Consider the following 13571-nt stretch of genomic DNA (forward strand, 5'->3'; position numbering starts at 1 on the left):
CGCAAGGAAAGTGCAAGAACGACTTTGGCAATAACAGAACCGTACGAATCAACAGATAATTTCTCAAATGTGTAGATAACACTGTGGCGAAGCAGTGAGATTTCCGAAATTTGTAAATGAAAGTTTAGCTTTTCGTATTGAAAAGGAAATGTACTCTTGATTACCTTATTTCTCGCAGCCGATTGTCGTACTTCTCCTGTCATATCGGCCCCACCGCCGAGCGGCAGCGAGCGGCAGTCGAGCAAAGTCGGGCCAAGTCGACACACGATGAAGTGAAATCAATCCACTTAGCTGGAACGAGGCAGGAGACGAGGAGATACTACCTGTGCCGCGACACGTGGCAATTTCGAGGATCGAATGGTCTTGAACACATACTATTGCGCTACGCAAAAATGACAAATCCTCCTGCGGTCGCCAGGAATCGAACCCGGATTAACTGCTTGGGAAGAAACCATGCTGACCGTTACACCACCACCGCATTGCGCTGCATTCTTCCTGTGTCGCGGTGCGTTGCCGCCCCTGCTGCCACCAGAGGCTCAAGCGACCCTGCTGCAGGCCCTCTGCCCTCCAGCACATCGGAACGCGGTGCCACGTTGCTTCCAGGGCGATGCACTGTAACTAGACGCAGCATTGACTTCCGCCGAGAAATCGACCATTTCATGCACGGCATGGTGGGAAAACAATTCTGAAATTAGAACTTCTTAGTGAGGCTGCGGTGGCGAGTATTCCTGTATGCCTCGGTGGCGCAGTGGGCTGCGCGTGTCATTATCTTAAGGGCGTACGTTCTATCCTCAACTCAGCCATCTCATTTTCTCTCCACGACGGTGAAAGGCACAGCATAGCTTTTGCGAGGTAAGGCCGTATTTGCCGTTTATTACCACCTAGGCTACTTTGCGTCAACGTGTGTTTGTTTCCAGTTATTACTAATTACAGTTTTGCTAGTTGCACTCGAGACTGAAAGCGATGTTTGCCTAGTATGACTTGCGCGCTTTGGGAGTGAGTAAGCTGGATCGTGGTGGCGGACAGAGTTCAGCGTTGGCGCCACATTCGGCCCTAAAGTTGCGTGGAGGAGAAGTATTTCTGGACGCATACACACGTAGTGGATCGTTGAGGTATGTCCGGTATGGTTTAGTGGCTAGGATACCTGGCTTTCACCCAGGAGGCCCGGGTTCGATTCCCGGTACCTGAACGTGAATTTTCGGGGCTGAGATGAGAAAACTTCTCACGGCCGTTTTTCGTCTTCGTGGAGCTGCTGCTCTGGGTTCCAGGTATAAGGTGAGAGAAAGTCAAGAAAAAGAGATACATCCTCACGTTAATGGCGGGGCCGTTTTGAAGGGAGAGGAGACGGGATTGCGGTTTTGGACTGCTGATGCGACAGTGTTGCATTGCCCGTTAGCTCAGTGGGCTATAGCGTCGTGCTAGTAACGCGTAGGTCATGGGTTCCATCCCTCCACGGGCCATTCCATTTTCTCCCCTAATAGGAAATGCTGTCCCCTGCGAGACTCTGCCAGGCAGATTCTAAATGATGTGCACATCCAGCTAGAAGTCTGAACGTTTCGCTAAGGAGTTGCCAACGGCCAGCTCACTTTCGATTAATGAAGTTAAGCAGACGTTTGCGTGGTTAGTGAGTGGATGGGTGATCGTCCGGGAACTGTGCGTGCTATTGGACCCTTTCATTTCAACCCCCCCCTCCTCCTCTTGTGCTACAGTGTTGACGTGCTATGATGCCTCCCTAAGCAATTTAAATTACGTTAACGAACATATGATCCAAAATTTAACTAGGCTGTTAGCAAAAAGAGCGCAAGGAAAGTGCAAGAACGACTTTGGCAATAACAGAACCGTACGAATCAACAGATAATTTCTCAAATGTGTAGATAACACTGTGGCGAAGCAGTGAGATTTCCGAAATTTGTAAATGAAAGTTTAGTTTTTCGTATTGAAAAGGAAAAGTACTCTTGATTACCTTATTTCTCGCAGCCGATTGTCGTACTTCTCCTGTCATATCGGCCCCACCGCCGAGCGGCAGCGAGCGGCAGTCGAGCAAAGTCGGGCCAAGTCGACACACGATGAAGTGAAATCAATCCACTTAGCTGGAACGAGGCAGGAGACGAGGAGATACTACCTGTGCCGCGACACGTGGCAATTTCGAGGATCGAATGGTCTTGAACACATACTATTGCGCTACGCAAAAATGACAAATCCTCCTGCGGTCGCCAGGAATCGAACCCGGATTAACTGCTTGGGAAGAAACCATGCTGACCGTTACACCACCACCGCATTGCGCTGCATTCTTCCTGTGTCGCGGTGCGTTGCCGCCCCTGCTGCCACCAGAGGCTCAAGCGACCCTGCTGCAGGCCCTCTGCCCTCCAGCACATCGGAACGCGGTGCCACGTTGCTTCCAGGGCGATGCACTGTAACTAGACGCAGCATTGACTTCCGCCGAGAAATCGACCATTTCATGCACGGCATGGTGGGAAAACAATTCTGAAATTAGAACTTCTTAGTGAGGCTGCGGTGGCGAGTATTCCTGTATGCCTCGGTGGCGCAGTGGGCTGCGCGTGTCATTATCTTAAGGGCGTACGTTCTATCCTCAACTCAGCCATCTCATTTTCTCTCCACGACGGTGAAAGGCACAGCATAGCTTTTGCGAGGTAAGGCCGTATTTGCCGTTTATTACCACCTAGGCTACTTTGCGTCAACGTGTGTTTGTTTCCAGTTATTACTAATTACAGTTTTGCTAGTTGCACTCGAGACTGAAAGCGATGTTTGCCTAGTATGACTTGCGCGCTTTGGGAGTGAGTAAGCGGGATCGTGGTGGCGGACAGAGTTCAGCGTTGGCGCCACATTCGGCCCTAAAGTTGCGTGGAGGAGAAGTATTTCTGGACGCATACACACGTAGTGGATCGTTGAGGTATGTCCGGTATGGTTTAGTGGCTAGGATACCTGGCTTTCACCCAGGAGGCCCGGGTTCGATTCCCGGTACCTGAACGTGAATTTTCGGGGCTGAGATGAGAAAACTTCTCACGGCCGTTTTTCGTCTTCGTGGAGCTGCTGCTCTGGGTTCCAGGTATAAGGTGAGAGAAAGTCAAGAAAAAGAGATACATCCTCACGTTAATGGCGGGGCCGTTTTGAAGGGAGAGGAGACGGGATTGCGGTTTTGGACTGCTGATGCGACAGTGTTGCATTGCCCGTTAGCTCAGTGGGCTATAGCGTCGTGCTAGTAACGCGTAGGTCATGGGTTCCATCCCTCCACGGGCCATTCCATTTTCTCCCCTAATAGGAAATGCTGTCCCCTGCGAGACTCTGCCAGGCAGATTCTAAATGATGTGCACATCCAGCTAGAAGTCTGAACGTTTCGCTAAGGAGTTGCCAACGGCCAGCTCACTTTCGATTAATGAAGTTAAGCAGACGTTTGCGTGGTTAGTGAGTGGATGGGTGATCGTCCGGGAACTGTGCGTGCTATTGGACCCTTTCATTTCAACCCCCCCCTCCTCCTCTTGTGCTACAGTGTTGACGTGCTATGATGCCTCCCTAAGCAATTTAAATTACGTTAACGAACATATGATCCAAAATTTAACTAGGCTGTTAGCAAAAAGAGCGCAAGGAAAGTGCAAGAACGACTTTGGCAATAACAGAACCGTACGAATCAACAGATAATTTCTCAAATGTGTAGATAACACTGTGGCGAAGCAGTGAGATTTCCGAAATTTGTAAATGAAAGTTTAGTTTTTCGTATTGAAAAGGAAAAGTACTCTTGATTACCTTATTTCTCGCAGCCGATTGTCGTACTTCTCCTGTCATATCGGCCCCACCGCCGAGCGGCAGCGAGCGGCAGTCGAGCAAAGTCGGGCCAAGTCGACACACGATGAAGTGAAATCAATCCACTTAGCTGGAACGAGGCAGGAGACGAGGAGATACTACCTGTGCCGCGACACGTGGCAATTTCGAGGATCGAATGGTCTTGAACACATACTATTGCGCTACGCAAAAATGACAAATCCTCCTGCGGTCGCCAGGAATCGAACCCGGATTAACTGCTTGGGAAGAAACCATGCTGACCGTTACACCACCACCGCATTGCGCTGCATTCTTCCTGTGTCGCGGTGCGTTGCCGCCCCTGCTGCCACCAGAGGCTCAAGCGACCCTGCTGCAGGCCCTCTGCCCTCCAGCACATCGGAACGCGGTGCCACGTTGCTTCCAGGGCGATGCACTGTAACTAGACGCAGCATTGACTTCCGCCGAGAAATCGACCATTTCATGCACGGCATGGTGGGAAAACAATTCTGAAATTAGAACTTCTTAGTGAGGCTGCGGTGGCGAGTATTCCTGTATGCCTCGGTGGCGCAGTGGGCTGCGCGTGTCATTATCTTAAGGGCGTACGTTCTATCCTCAACTCAGCCATCTCATTTTCTCTCCACGACGGTGAAAGGCACAGCATAGCTTTTGCGAGGTAAGGCCGTATTTGCCGTTTATTACCACCTAGGCTACTTTGCGTCAACGTGTGTTTGTTTCCAGTTATTACTAATTACAGTTTTGCTAGTTGCACTCGAGACTGAAAGCGATGTTTGCCTAGTATGACTTGCGCGCTTTGGGAGTGAGTAAGCGGGATCGTGGTGGCGGACAGAGTTCAGCGTTGGCGCCACATTCGGCCCTAAAGTTGCGTGGAGGAGAAGTATTTCTGGACGCATACACACGTAGTGGATCGTTGAGGTATGTCCGGTATGGTTTAGTGGCTAGGATACCTGGCTTTCACCCAGGAGGCCCGGGTTCGATTCCCGGTACCTGAACGTGAATTTTCGGGGCTGAGATGAGAAAACTTCTCACGGCCGTTTTTCGTCTTCGTGGAGCTGCTGCTCTGGGTTCCAGGTATAAGGTGAGAGAAAGTCAAGAAAAAGAGATACATCCTCACGTTAATGGCGGGGCCGTTTTGAAGGGAGAGGAGACGGGATTGCGGTTTTGGACTGCTGATGCGACAGTGTTGCATTGCCCGTTAGCTCAGTGGGCTATAGCGTCGTGCTAGTAACGCGTAGGTCATGGGTTCCATCCCTCCACGGGCCATTCCATTTTCTCCCCTAATAGGAAATGCTGTCCCCTGCGAGACTCTGCCAGGCAGATTCTAAATGATGTGCACATCCAGCTAGAAGTCTGAACGTTTCGCTAAGGAGTTGCCAACGGCCAGCTCACTTTCGATTAATGAAGTTAAGCAGACGTTTGCGTGGTTAGTGAGTGGATGGGTGATCGTCCGGGAACTGTGCGTGCTATTGGACCCTTTCATTTCAACCCCCCCCTCCTCCTCTTGTGCTACAGTGTTGACGTGCTATGATGCCTCCCTAAGCAATTTAAATTACGTTAACGAACATATGATCCAAAATTTAACTAGGCTGTTAGCAAAAAGAGCGCAAGGAAAGTGCAAGAACGACTTTGGCAATAACAGAACCGTACGAATCAACAGATAATTTCTCAAATGTGTAGATAACACTGTGGCGAAGCAGTGAGATTTCCGAAATTTGTAAATGAAAGTTTAGTTTTTCGTATTGAAAAGGAAAAGTACTCTTGATTACCTTATTTCTCGCAGCCGATTGTCGTACTTCTCCTGTCATATCGGCCCCACCGCCGAGCGGCAGCGAGCGGCAGTCGAGCAAAGTCGGGCCAAGTCGACACACGATGAAGTGAAATCAATCCACTTAGCTGGAACGAGGCAGGAGACGAGGAGATACTACCTGTGCCGCGACACGTGGCAATTTCGAGGATCGAATGGTCTTGAACACATACTATTGCGCTACGCAAAAATGACAAATCCTCCTGCGGTCGCCAGGAATCGAACCCGGATTAACTGCTTGGGAAGAAACCATGCTGACCGTTACACCACCACCGCATTGCGCTGCATTCTTCCTGTGTCGCGGTGCGTTGCCGCCCCTGCTGCCACCAGAGGCTCAAGCGACCCTGCTGCAGGCCCTCTGCCCTCCAGCACATCGGAACGCGGTGCCACGTTGCTTCCAGGGCGATGCACTGTAACTAGACGCAGCATTGACTTCCGCCGAGAAATCGACCATTTCATGCACGGCATGGTGGGAAAACAATTCTGAAATTAGAACTTCTTAGTGAGGCTGCGGTGGCGAGTATTCCTGTATGCCTCGGTGGCGCAGTGGGCTGCGCGTGTCATTATCTTAAGGGCGTACGTTCTATCCTCAACTCAGCCATCTCATTTTCTCTCCACGACGGTGAAAGGCACAGCATAGCTTTTGCGAGGTAAGGCCGTATTTGCCGTTTATTACCACCTAGGCTACTTTGCGTCAACGTGTGTTTGTTTCCAGTTATTACTAATTACAGTTTTGCTAGTTGCACTCGAGACTGAAAGCGATGTTTGCCTAGTATGACTTGCGCGCTTTGGGAGTGAGTAAGCGGGATCGTGGTGGCGGACAGAGTTCAGCGTTGGCGCCACATTCGGCCCTAAAGTTGCGTGGAGGAGAAGTATTTCTGGACGCATACACACGTAGTGGATCGTTGAGGTATGTCCGGTATGGTTTAGTGGCTAGGATACCTGGCTTTCACCCAGGAGGCCCGGGTTCGATTCCCGGTACCTGAACGTGAATTTTCGGGGCTGAGATGAGAAAACTTCTCACGGCCGTTTTTCGTCTTCGTGGAGCTGCTGCTCTGGGTTCCAGGTATAAGGTGAGAGAAAGTCAAGAAAAAGAGATACATCCTCACGTTAATGGCGGGGCCGTTTTGAAGGGAGAGGAGACGGGATTGCGGTTTTGGACTGCTGATGCGACAGTGTTGCATTGCCCGTTAGCTCAGTGGGCTATAGCGTCGTGCTAGTAACGCGTAGGTCATGGGTTCCATCCCTCCACGGGCCATTCCATTTTCTCCCCTAATAGGAAATGCTGTCCCCTGCGAGACTCTGCCAGGCAGATTCTAAATGATGTGCACATCCAGCTAGAAGTCTGAACGTTTCGCTAAGGAGTTGCCAACGGCCAGCTCACTTTCGATTAATGAAGTTAAGCAGACGTTTGCGTGGTTAGTGAGTGGATGGGTGATCGTCCGGGAACTGTGCGTGCTATTGGACCCTTTCATTTCAACCCCCCCCTCCTCCTCTTGTGCTACAGTGTTGACGTGCTATGATGCCTCCCTAAGCAATTTAAATTACGTTAACGAACATATGATCCAAAATTTAACTAGGCTGTTAGCAAAAAGAGCGCAAGGAAAGTGCAAGAACGACTTTGGCAATAACAGAACCGTACGAATCAACAGATAATTTCTCAAATGTGTAGATAACACTGTGGCGAAGCAGTGAGATTTCCGAAATTTGTAAATGAAAGTTTAGTTTTTCGTATTGAAAAGGAAAAGTACTCTTGATTACCTTATTTCTCGCAGCCGATTGTCGTACTTCTCCTGTCATATCGGCCCCACCGCCGAGCGGCAGCGAGCGGCAGTCGAGCAAAGTCGGGCCAAGTCGACACACGATGAAGTGAAATCAATCCACTTAGCTGGAACGAGGCAGGAGACGAGGAGATACTACCTGTGCCGCGACACGTGGCAATTTCGAGGATCGAATGGTCTTGAACACATACTATTGCGCTACGCAAAAATGACAAATCCTCCTGCGGTCGCCAGGAATCGAACCCGGATTAACTGCTTGGGAAGAAACCATGCTGACCGTTACACCACCACCGCATTGCGCTGCATTCTTCCTGTGTCGCGGTGCGTTGCCGCCCCTGCTGCCACCAGAGGCTCAAGCGACCCTGCTGCAGGCCCTCTGCCCTCCAGCACATCGGAACGCGGTGCCACGTTGCTTCCAGGGCGATGCACTGTAACTAGACGCAGCATTGACTTCCGCCGAGAAATCGACCATTTCATGCACGGCATGGTGGGAAAACAATTCTGAAATTAGAACTTCTTAGTGAGGCTGCGGTGGCGAGTATTCCTGTATGCCTCGGTGGCGCAGTGGGCTGCGCGTGTCATTATCTTAAGGGCGTACGTTCTATCCTCAACTCAGCCATCTCATTTTCTCTCCACGACGGTGAAAGGCACAGCATAGCTTTTGCGAGGTAAGGCCGTATTTGCCGTTTATTACCACCTAGGCTACTTTGCGTCAACGTGTGTTTGTTTCCAGTTATTACTAATTACAGTTTTGCTAGTTGCACTCGAGACTGAAAGCGATGTTTGCCTAGTATGACTTGCGCGCTTTGGGAGTGAGTAAGCGGGATCGTGGTGGCGGACAGAGTTCAGCGTTGGCGCCACATTCGGCCCTAAAGTTGCGTGGAGGAGAAGTATTTCTGGACGCATACACACGTAGTGGATCGTTGAGGTATGTCCGGTATGGTTTAGTGGCTAGGATACCTGGCTTTCACCCAGGAGGCCCGGGTTCGATTCCCGGTACCTGAACGTGAATTTTCGGGGCTGAGATGAGAAAACTTCTCACGGCCGTTTTTCGTCTTCGTGGAGCTGCTGCTCTGGGTTCCAGGTATAAGGTGAGAGAAAGTCAAGAAAAAGAGATACATCCTCACGTTAATGGCGGGGCCGTTTTGAAGGGAGAGGAGACGGGATTGCGGTTTTGGACTGCTGATGCGACAGTGTTGCATTGCCCGTTAGCTCAGTGGGCTATAGCGTCGTGCTAGTAACGCGTAGGTCATGGGTTCCATCCCTCCACGGGCCATTCCATTTTCTCCCCTAATAGGAAATGCTGTCCCCTGCGAGACTCTGCCAGGCAGATTCTAAATGATGTGCACATCCAGCTAGAAGTCTGAACGTTTCGCTAAGGAGTTGCCAACGGCCAGCTCACTTTCGATTAATGAAGTTAAGCAGACGTTTGCGTGGTTAGTGAGTGGATGGGTGATCGTCCGGGAACTGTGCGTGCTATTGGACCCTTTCATTTCAACCCCCCCCTCCTCCTCTTGTGCTACAGTGTTGACGTGCTATGATGCCTCCCTAAGCAATTTAAATTACGTTAACGAACATATGATCCAAAATTTAACTAGGCTGTTAGCAAAAAGAGCGCAAGGAAAGTGCAAGAACGACTTTGGCAATAACAGAACCGTACGAATCAACAGATAATTTCTCAAATGTGTAGATAACACTGTGGCGAAGCAGTGAGATTTCCGAAATTTGTAAATGAAAGTTTAGTTTTTCGTATTGAAAAGGAAAAGTACTCTTGATTACCTTATTTCTCGCAGCCGATTGTCGTACTTCTCCTGTCATATCGGCCCCACCGCCGAGCGGCAGCGAGCGGCAGTCGAGCAAAGTCGGGCCAAGTCGACACACGATGAAGTGAAATCAATCCACTTAGCTGGAACGAGGCAGGAGACGAGGAGATACTACCTGTGCCGCGACACGTGGCAATTTCGAGGATCGAATGGTCTTGAACACATACTATTGCGCTACGCAAAAATGACAAATCCTCCTGCGGTCGCCAGGAATCGAACCCGGATTAACTGCTTGGGAAGAAACCATGCTGACCGTTACACCACCACCGCATTGCGCTGCATTCTTCCTGTGTCGCGGTGCGTTGCCGCCCCTGCTGCCACCAGAGGCTCAAGCGACCCTGCTGCAGGCCCTCTGCCCTCCAGCACATCGGAACGCGGTGCCACGTTGCTTCCAGGGCGATGCACTGTAACTAGACGCAGCATTGACTTCCGCCGAGAAATCGACCATTTCATGCACGGCATGGTGGGAAAACAATTCTGAAATTAGAACTTCTTAGTGAGGCTGCGGTGGCGAGTATTCCTGTATGCCTCGGTGGCGCAGTGGGCTGCGCGTGTCATTATCTTAAGGGCGTACGTTCTATCCTCAACTCAGCCATCTCATTTTCTCTCCACGACGGTGAAAGGCACAGCATAGCTTTTGCGAGGTAAGGCCGTATTTGCCGTTTATTACCACCTAGGCTACTTTGCGTCAACGTGTGTTTGTTTCCAGTTATTACTAATTACAGTTTTGCTAGTTGCACTCGAGACTGAAAGCGATGTTTGCCTAGTATGACTTGCGCGCTTTGGGAGTGAGTAAGCGGGATCGTGGTGGCGGACAGAGTTCAGCGTTGGCGCCAGATTCGGCCCTAAAGTTGCGTGGAGGAGAAGTATTTCTGGACGCATACACACGTAGTGGATCGTTGAGGTATGTCCGGTATGGTTTAGTGGCTAGGATACCTGGCTTTCACCCAGGAGGCCCGGGTTCGATTCCCGGTACCTGAACGTGAATTTTCGGGGCTGAGATGAGAAAACTTCTCACGGCCGTTTTTCGTCTTCGTGGAGCTGCTGCTCTGGGTTCCAGGTATAAGGTGAGAGAAAGTCAAGAAAAAGAGATACATCCTCACGTTAATGGCGGGTCCGTTTTGAAGGGAGAGGAGACGGTTTTGCGGTTTCGGACTGCTGATGCGACAGTGTTGCATTGCCCGTTAGCTCAGTGGGCTATAGCGTCGTGCTAGTAACGCGTAGGTCATGGGTTCCATCCCTCCACGGGCCATTCCATTTTCTCCCCTAATAGGAAATGCTGTCTCCTGCGAGACTCTGCCAGGCAGATTCTAAATGATGTGCACATCCAGCTAGAAGTCTGAACGTTTCGCTAAGGGGTTGCCAACGGCCAGCTCACTTTCGATTAATGAAGTTAAGCAGACGTTTGCGTGGTTAGTGAGTGGATGGGTGATCGTCCGGGAACTGTGCGTGCTATTGGACCCTTTCATTTCAACCCCCCCCCCCCCCCTCCTCCTCTTGTGCTACAGTGTTGACGTGCTATGATGCCTCCCTAAGCAATTTAAATTACGTTAGCGAACATATGATCCAAAATTTAACTAGGCTGTTTGCAAAAAGAGCGCAAGGAAAGTGCAAGAACGACTTTGGCAATAACAGAACCGTACGAATCAACAGATAATTTCTCAAATGTGTAGATAACACTGTGGCGAAGCAGTGAGATTTCCGAAATTTGTAAATGAAAGTTTAGCTTTTCGTATTGAAAAGGAAAAGTACTCTTGATTACCTTATTTCTCGCAGCCGATTGTCGTACTTCTCCTGTCATATCGGCCCCACCGCCGAGCGGCAGCGAGCGGCAGTCGAGCAAAGTCGGGCCAAGTCGACACACGATGAAGTGAAATCAATCCACTTAGCTGGAACGAGGCAGGAGACGAGGAGATACTACCTGTGCCGCGACACGTGGCAATTTCGAGGATCGAATGGTCTTGAACACATACTATTGCGCTACGCAAAAATGACAAATCCTCCTGCGGTCGCCAGGAATCGAACCCGGATTAACTGCTTGGGAAGAAACCATGCTGACCGTTACACCACCACCGCATTGCGCTGCATTCTTCCTGTGTCGCGGTGCGTTGCCGCCCCTGCTGCCACCAGAGGCTCAAGCGACCCTGCTGCAGGCCCTCTGCCCTCCAGCACATCGGAACGCGGTGCCACGTTGCTTCCAGGGCGATGCACTGTAACTAGACGCAGCATTGACTTCCGCCGAGAAATCGACCATTTCATGCACGGCATGGTGGGAAAACAATTCTGAAATTAGAACTTCTTAGTGAGGCTGCGGTGGCGAGTATTCCTGTATGCCTCGGTGGCGCAGTGGGCTGCGCGTGTCATTATCTTAAGGGCGTACGTTCTATCCTCAACTCAGCCATCTCATTTTCTCTCCACGACGGTGAAAGGCACAGCATAGCTTTTGCGAGGTAAGGCCGTATTTGCCGTTTATTACCACCTAGGCTACTTTGCGTCAACGTGTGTTTGTTTCCAGTTATTACTAATTACAGTTTTGCTAGTTGCACTCGAGACTGAAAGCGATGTTTGCCTAGTATGACTTGCGCGCTTTGGGAGTGAGTAAGCGGGATCGTGGTGGCGGACAGAGTTCAGCGTTGGCGCCACATTCGGCCCTAAAGTTGCGTGGAGGAGAAGTATTTCTGGACGCATACACACGTAGTGGATCGTTGAGGTATGTCCGGTATGGTTTAGTGGCTAGGATACCTGGCTTTCACCCAGGAGGCCCGGGTTCGATTCCCGGTACCTGAACGTGAATTTTCGGGGCTGAGATGAGAAAACTTCTCACGGCCGTTTTTCGTCTTCGTGGAGCTGCTGCTCTGGGTTCCAGGTATAAGGTGAGAGAAAGTCAAGAAAAAGAGATACATCCTCACGTTAATGGCGGGGCCGTTTTGAAGGGAGAGGAGACGGGATTGCGGTTTTGGACTGCTGATGCGACAGTGTTGCATTGCCCGTTAGCTCAGTGGGCTATAGCGTCGTGCTAGTAACGCGTAGGTCATGGGTTCCATCCCTCCACGGGCCATTCCATTTTCTCCCCTAATAGGAAATGCTGTCCCCTGCGAGACTCTGCCAGGCAGATTCTAAATGATGTGCACATCCAGCTAGAAGTCTGAACGTTTCGCTAAGGAGTTGCCAACGGCCAGCTCACTTTCGATTAATGAAGTTAAGCAGACGTTTGCGTGGTTAGTGAGTGGATGGGTGATCGTCCGGGAACTGTGCGTGCTATTGGACCCTTTCATTTCAACCCCCCCCTCCTCCTCTTGTGCTACAGTGTTGACGTGCTATGATGCCTCCCTAAGCAATTTAAATTACGTTAACGAACATATGATCCAAAATTTAACTAGGCTGTTAGCAAAAAGAGCGCAAGGAAAGTGCAAGAACGACTTTGGCAATAACAGAACCGTACGAATCAACAGATAATTTCTCAAATGTGTAGATAACACTGTGGCGAAGCAGTGAGATTTCCGAAATTTGTAAATGAAAGTTTAGTTTTTCGTATTGAAAAGGAAAAGTACTCTTGATTACCTTATTTCTCGCAGCCGATTGTCGTACTTCTCCTGTCATATCGGCCCCACCGCCGAGCGGCAGCGAGCGGCAGTCGAGCAAAGTCGGGCCAAGTCGACACACGATGAAGTGAAATCAATCCACTTAGCTGGAACGAGGCAGGAGACGAGGAGATACTACCTGTGCCGCGACACGTGGCAATTTCGAGGATCGAATGGTCTTGAACACATACTATTGCGCTACGCAAAAATGACAAATCCTCCTGCGGTCGCCAGGAATCGAACCCGGATTAACTGCTTGGGAAGAAACCATGCTGACCGTTACACCACCACCGCATTGCGCTGCATTCTTCCTGTGTCGCGGTGCGTTGCCGCCCCTGCTGCCACCAGAGGCTCAAGCGACCCTGCTGCAGGCCCTCTGCCCTCCAGCACATCGGAACGCGGTGCCACGTTGCTTCCAGGGCGATGCACTGTAACTAGACGCAGCATTGACTTCCGCCGAGAAATCGACCATTTCATGCACGGCATGGTGGGAAAACAATTCTGAAATTAGAACTTCTTAGTGAGGCTGCGGTGGCGAGTATTCCTGTATGCCTCGGTGGCGCAGTGGGCTGCGCGTGTCATTATCTTAAGGGCGTACGTTCTATCCTCAACTCAGCCATCTCATTTTCTCTCCACGACGGTGAAAGGCACAGCATAGCTTTTGCGAGGTAAGGCCGTATTTGCCGTTTATTACCACCTAGGCTACTTTGCGTCAACGTGTGTTTGTTTCCAGTTATTACTAATTACAGTTTTGCTAGTTGCACTCGAGACTGAAAGCGATGTTTGC

The 13571-nt window shown here is 50.5% G+C and overlaps 7 non-coding genes across 7 annotated transcripts; all 7 read left to right on the forward strand.

Moving 5' to 3' along the window:
* The first annotated feature begins 1117 nt into the window (after positions 1–1117).
* On the forward strand, positions 1118–1189 carry Trnae-uuc. The gene has a single exon. It is a non-coding gene; the product is annotated as a tRNA-Glu (tRNA).
* Positions 1190–2916: 1727 nt separating this feature from the next.
* On the forward strand, positions 2917–2988 carry Trnae-uuc. The gene has a single exon. It is a non-coding gene; the product is annotated as a tRNA-Glu (tRNA).
* A 1727-nt stretch (positions 2989–4715) lies between these two features.
* Positions 4716–4787, forward strand: Trnae-uuc. Its single transcript has one exon. It is a non-coding gene; the product is annotated as a tRNA-Glu (tRNA).
* Positions 4788–6514: 1727 nt separating this feature from the next.
* Trnae-uuc lies at positions 6515–6586 on the forward strand. The gene has a single exon. It is a non-coding gene; the product is annotated as a tRNA-Glu (tRNA).
* A 1727-nt stretch (positions 6587–8313) lies between these two features.
* On the forward strand, positions 8314–8385 carry Trnae-uuc. The gene has a single exon. It is a non-coding gene; the product is annotated as a tRNA-Glu (tRNA).
* A 1727-nt stretch (positions 8386–10112) lies between these two features.
* Trnae-uuc lies at positions 10113–10184 on the forward strand. Its single transcript has one exon. It is a non-coding gene; the product is annotated as a tRNA-Glu (tRNA).
* Positions 10185–11918: 1734 nt separating this feature from the next.
* Trnae-uuc lies at positions 11919–11990 on the forward strand. Its single transcript has one exon. It is a non-coding gene; the product is annotated as a tRNA-Glu (tRNA).
* Positions 11991–13571: the final 1581 nt, after the last annotated feature.

This window comes from Schistocerca piceifrons, chromosome 8 (genome assembly GCF_021461385.2).
Source record: "Schistocerca piceifrons isolate TAMUIC-IGC-003096 chromosome 8, iqSchPice1.1, whole genome shotgun sequence".
Classification (NCBI taxonomy): Eukaryota; Metazoa; Arthropoda; class Insecta; order Orthoptera; family Acrididae; genus Schistocerca; species Schistocerca piceifrons.